We start from the raw sequence: 6,142 nt of genomic DNA, 5'->3' as shown, positions 1-6,142 counted from the left end.
CAAAAACTTGCATGCAGGGAAAAGGCGAAATGACACGGGTGGATGTTTTCCTGTAGAACAATAGGATGATAATGATGAAAATAAGGGTGTAGTATGAGGTGATGATGAAGATGGTGGTGGAGGGGGAGGAGGGGATGGTGAATATGGTGGTGATCGCGAACCTCTAACTTGATTTTTCTTCTCAAAATTGATGCATGTGAATTTAGACCTTTGAATGTATTTTTTATGATGTGGAAGATAATATGAATGATAAAATGTGGTGTAGAGAGATGATAAAGATTGAAAGATCTCTTTTTAAGGATTTTCTTATATAGAGCTCTCAAATTTAGGCTTTAGAATACTTCCGAAACTGTTTTTCTTTGAGATAAAAGTCAATTTTACGTCCAAACATGCCCCATAACAGTGTCAGGTTCGGCTAATACCTTGCCAATCTTTCCCGGCCGAACCTGACAAATGAAATTTACCCCAGGTGGTTGTCAGGTTCGGTTGACTCGATTAGATTACTTTTAAGCCGAACTTATCTCTGTAAACACTTCGAAAATCTTGATTTGTAGGCTCCAGGTTCAGCTAAATCGTGATGATGAGTTATCAGCTGAACTTATCTCTGTACACGCAAGTTTTTAGATTTTATTTTGTCCATAACTTCTTCGTCCGATGTCGGAATGGCCTCATTCCTTTTGCGTTGTTTTCGTCTTTTCATTCTCTTGAAGATGATGATAATATCTCATTGATTTGAATGAGTTTAATTTGGACGTTGATGTTCTCCATTAGTAGACTTCACTATCGTTTGAGGTTAGGTTCGGCTCATTCGCAATACTATTTGAAAGTCGATCTTTGAAGTTCGGCTCATTAGCACATCCTCTTTAAGCCGAACCATGAAATTTATTTGGTGCGAAAATAATTCTATGACAGTTCGGTTTATAAAGAATTCAATCGTACAAACCGAACTGTTCTTATTTATCAAGGTTCGGCATACAAATTATATGCCGAACGTAACTCTGTTGCGCCGAATTACATACAAAAATCAAAACTTTTGGTGAATTCAAGCTACAAAACGGACATTAAACAACGTCTACAACCATACCTATGTATTATTATCATTGGGTTCCTCATCCATGTACTCATCTTCGGGATTTGTCTCCAAGAAGTCATCATCTTGAGCTTGAGAAAAAAGTTGAATTTGAGATTGAGTTTGGGTAAAATCATTTTCATAATCCAACTAATAAGCCATCTCCGGATCTCCATCGTAATTGATATGTATTTTCTTAGGTTTACATGATGAAGATTCACCTTCCTCACTCGAATTTGGATCACACATCTATCAACAATCACAAAAATCTCAAAGATTTTTTTTTTTTTCTACTTCCTCCTTCTCTTCTTCTTCTTCTTTTTTCTACTCACTCAATCTATTTAAAAAGAAAATTATTATCCTAAATTAAACTCTAATCCTAACTATAATCATTAACAACTAATCAATTAAATTAACACTAATTAAACACTAATCATTCAGAGGTATTTTAGCATTAATAAAAATAGGTTGGATAAGAAATATCCTAGAAACATTATTTCCAACACTGTTTTTATCTTATTCACAATGCCCCAGAATTTTATTGTATGCCCGAAATGATGGTTCTTTTGAAAATGAAATCCAACTTCGATGAAGACCTTCTTCACCTGGATTGGGATTCAGACAGTATGGTTCCCATTTTTGAGTGTGACCGAGATTTCTTTTCAGAGATCCTACACTTTCTTCCTCACTTTTCCGAACTAGTGTGTGGAGTTCTGGTTGTGTCTCGCCGAATTACTGTGTATTTTTGTACAGAACCTCTACAACTCCACCGGAAAAATGTTGAAGTAAAGAAGAAAAATAACCTCCTCTACAACTCTGCAGTCTGCCTGCAATTAGGTAATTCCTCATTCAATTTGCGACACCTTGACTCAATGTTATCTTCTCCTTAATTTCTATCTACCAATCGATCATTTGATTGTAGGGTTTTCGTTCTTTCATTTAGGGTTTTGAGTTTATTTTGTATAGATCGCTACGGATTATGATCACTTCTTGTGTTATCCATACAAATTATGGTTTTTCTATTTTCTGTAAATATTTTTTCGTTTATTTTTAATGAATATTTAGGTAGACTCATCTGCTTCATCTAGGATGGTGGAGGAACCCGCCAGCAAAAGACAGAAGAAAGAATGATAGACCATCAAAAGACTTTTGTCTTGGCCTATTCTTGTCTCTTCCGCGATGGCTCTACGGTGTTCTCGTGTCGGAATTTGAGAAATTGGATTTGAACATTACAGGTAAATATAATTTTCTTTTAAGAAATTTATTTCTTCGGTGCTCTTTTCATGTCATCTTAATTGATGCTTTCAAGTTAATATGCTAGCATTTTTTTTTTACTAGAGATGAGATGTATGGAAGTGACTAGAGATTTCGCTCATGAGCACGTTGTTAATATTGGATGGGATCCTGAGGCTTTCTTCGAAGATATACCTATACCCTTTGGGAGTTGTGTTGACTGCATAGCTTTTGGTCATATTGGTGCTATGATTTTGGAGACTGGAGGGAGATGATGCTGTTCAAAAAGTTTGTGAATTGATATCCAAGAAGCAACAACCACCCTTCTGGGTTGTCGAGTAAGCTTAAAACTCATTGCTGTTTCCAATTTCTTTCAATTCCAAAACAACGTATTCGCCATTTAAAATTACGACTGTACAAAATCCATGTCACAAATTTGTTGTTATGCCGAGCCTCTAGTCCTGCATAATGAGAATTACTGGAAATCCATGGCGTGCAGAAATGAGGTTGTATAATGTGAACGTTGCAAAAAATAGAGACTCAAGAATCAATGGGGTAGACTCAAGAGTCACTATGAGAAACTCCGGTTTCTACTAGATCATCATATTTCAGTTCATCTCTTTTAGTGGCCAATGAGTTAGACTAATCCTTATCTCACTTAAACATGCAATTTTGTGGAGAACTTTTTTTTATCTGACATTTAAGTCAACCTATGCTTGAGCGGTGACTCTCCATTTTTGGGCCTACGAGAAATCGTTGATGATCACTGTCCATATGCATGATTCAGCACTCTCTTTTATGTGATTATGAAAGCTACCAATTCGAAGAGCTTGGTTTCTGCGTGTATATATTCATAATGAAGCACCACCATGGTAGTTTACCATATTCGATATTAATCGAGTCTTACAAAGTTCACAAGTAAACCTTTGAGATCTAGATAAAGAAGTGTGAGATGTTAATGAACATCGGGGGAACTAATAGCCAACAATCATAAGCAAGGACAGGATCTGTCGAAAGGTTAAGTCTACAAATCCACAGAGAATGAGTAGTTTACATGACTCACAGGAGGACCTTTATTTTTTTGCATGTTAACTTTTAGTGGCATAAAGCCTTTGCCTTCTGTTCATCATTATATCTCCATTTCTATGTGACAGGAAAAAGACGGTCTACACCAGCGATTCATAGGAGGGAAGCCAGAAAATTTTGAATTATGGTTCGGTTCCATCAACTTTATGGTTTTGCACATTAATTTTAATGGCATAAAGCCTGTCTTTTTCATATATCTCCATTTCTACATGACAGGAGAGAGGCTGTCTACACCAGCAATTCATGGAGCAGGCAAATAAAGATATTGATTTGTGGTTCTATTCCATTGACTTTTACAAAGCAGTTCGTTAAAGTAAAAAGGTGGTATTCGTGCTTCCAGGGGGGGATGTATATGGCCCACTGCACGAAGAAAAAGATGAATGGAAGCTAGATGCCTCCTACGAGATAAAACAGTAAGTTACCGTGTCAGAGTTCCGAGCATGTTTTAAATTATTTTTTTCCTGAAGAGCAACGCGTTCATGCTAAACATTCGATGAGTTCCTGGATTTTGTTCTAGACCAATATTCACTTGACTTGCTTGCTTGGTAATAAGCGATGTCTTAGTTTGCTCGGCTTTTATGAATAATATAATGTGAATTACTACGTCTATATGTTGGATATGTGACTGATAGCGTGGCAAAGTATTAATCAGATTTGTGACTGTTATGCCTTTGCTTACAATTGCATAAATTCTTAGTTGTGCAGTAAATAGACCTCGCGTCCTGCAAAAATGTATTTATTTATTTCTTGTTACTTGTTAGTTTGCTATGGTAAGAAAATGTACTAGAATCCATGTTTTACTTTTGTAGGATAGTATGGGACTTGGGATTGCTATTGCTATTTTGGTTAATGTTTGAGCTTTAACCTCATCTAATCATTTGGCCGTGTTTAATATTTATGTATGACAAGTTTCTGAGTCTCTGACACAATGAACTTGAGTGTCTTTAACACTTACGTCTTACTGTGTCACTGTTCTAGGATAAGAATCAGTGATGACGCATACATCTTTCTGCTGTTTAGATGGTATTTCTATGAATCTAGCTACTCAACACTTATCAGCGGCACCGTTTATTCAAACAGATTCTTTTCTGTGCTTGCATGTATTTGTCTTGAATTTCTATACTTTATTTGACATTCATTTCTTCATAAATGGGTACAATTATCTCCTATATCCATTAGATGGTTTTAAAGCACCGTGATATTCGTTTAATGATCATCTTGCTCACAGAAATTTTTCCTATGAACATGCTCCTTCTGATTGGCTTTTATGCTGGATATAAATTCTTATACTCTTCATTTTTTTAGTCCTTCAATTTATCTTATGATTGAACCTAGAAACCATACTTTTCTTTCAGTTGGTAACCAATGTTTTATGTTTATCACTTCATTGTTAGAGCACGTTTGTGGGTATCTTTCTTTATGTGGTCAGATGCTCAAAACATTAAATCACGCTGTGATTGTCCATACATGCTGGAATCTGTTTAGCTTTCTAGATGGCATTATTCTTGAAAATAAGATAAAGAATGGTGGTCTAATATTTTTATTTTTGTTTGCTTATTTTCTTTTGATTGCTTCTTTGATCTGTTCATTTGACCATTAGATTCTGCCTTCCCTAAATTTGTGTTGTTATTGATATTGTGGCATGAACATGCATAAGTTGTATCTTGATTTCGTAGAATCTATTAGGCATAGCATGGGGACAGTTCCTACCGGATTATCATCTGGGTTAAACCCACTGGATGGTTATATCAGTTGAGAAATGAAAATGACCTAGGCTGGCAGTACATAGATAGCAGTAGATGCGTTCCAAGTTATATACTTAATACTTGCAGTAAGTAGTTTCCCATTATGTTGGTTAATCACCTTTTGCATTAACTCTTAATTTTATCTTTCAGGGAGCCTTTAGCTTTCCAGGAGCGTTGTGTTGGTGAAATTTTGGATGCTATTGAGGCCAACTGCACTGGCATAAGAGGTGTTGCTAGTAACCCTGCATCTTTGGTTTTATTTTATCACGTACTTAATTTTGGTATCATGCTCAAATTGGTTACATTGCGGTTGTATTATTAAGTTTAATGTTAGGTTTAAAGCTTGTGAAAAACGCTAAACACCCTAACAAGGCATGGCCTGCTGATTCTGTTTTTTATGGAGATGAGTATGGTGTTGGTGTGGTTGTTTATAATTTCAAATCGAGTTTTAAGATTGTGTCCGGGGATTCAAATATCAAGAATATTAACTGTAGGAATAAAGTGTTTGAAATTAGCAGGTAAGGATTTGTAATGGCCGCAATTTAATTTTGAATGAGTTTCTGTGTTTCTTTTTAAGACTTATATTCTTAATTTGTTTGCACAGCAACTACCTTTACAAAGCCAGCCAGGTCAAGGAGTACTTGAAGCTTTCTTCCGATTTTTTGGATTATGGCTTTAATGTTTGGGCACAGGAAGATGAATGTTTGTTGCATGGTTGTATGTTTGAGGCATCCTTAGTTGGTCTCATCTCGTTGCTGTACTTAATTTTACATATTCTCTTTCTAGTTATTTTGTTAGTTGATTTCTTTTCTGGAAGGGTCAAACACCTTCTTGTACTTGGTTTCTGGAAGGGTCCAACACCTTTAACAAAAGAAACATACCAAAACTACTTTGAGCAACAGTTTTGTTGAAAAAGGTGACTTTGACTGGTTTCTACCTATTGGGCAAAGATTGAAGTAAACAATAAGTTAGAAAACCAATTTAACCAATTTTGTACTGTTTTCGTCTA

At 35.7% G+C, this 6,142-nt stretch overlaps 1 long non-coding RNA gene across 6 annotated transcripts; it reads left to right on the top strand.

The window, feature by feature from the left end:
- The first annotated feature begins 1,582 nt into the window (after positions 1–1,582).
- Positions 1,583–6,142, top strand: LOC113348351. 6 transcript variants are annotated; one of them, XR_003359587.1, is made up of 7 exons: positions 1,583–1,906; positions 2,135–2,304; positions 2,408–2,640; positions 3,457–3,515; positions 3,605–3,801; positions 5,284–5,360; positions 5,457–6,141. It is a non-coding gene; the product is annotated as an uncharacterized LOC113348351 (long non-coding RNA). The 6 variants fall into 6 exon arrangements; XR_003359585.1 differs by having other exon boundaries at positions 5,284–5,651; positions 5,738–6,140; XR_003359586.1 differs by having other exon boundaries at positions 5,738–6,138.

Source organism: Papaver somniferum, chromosome 2 (assembly GCF_003573695.1).
Source record: "Papaver somniferum cultivar HN1 chromosome 2, ASM357369v1, whole genome shotgun sequence".
Classification (NCBI taxonomy): Eukaryota; Viridiplantae; Streptophyta; class Magnoliopsida; order Ranunculales; family Papaveraceae; genus Papaver; species Papaver somniferum.
Note: the sequence above shows the minus strand (reverse complement) of the source record. Positions and strands in the feature narration are given on the sequence as shown.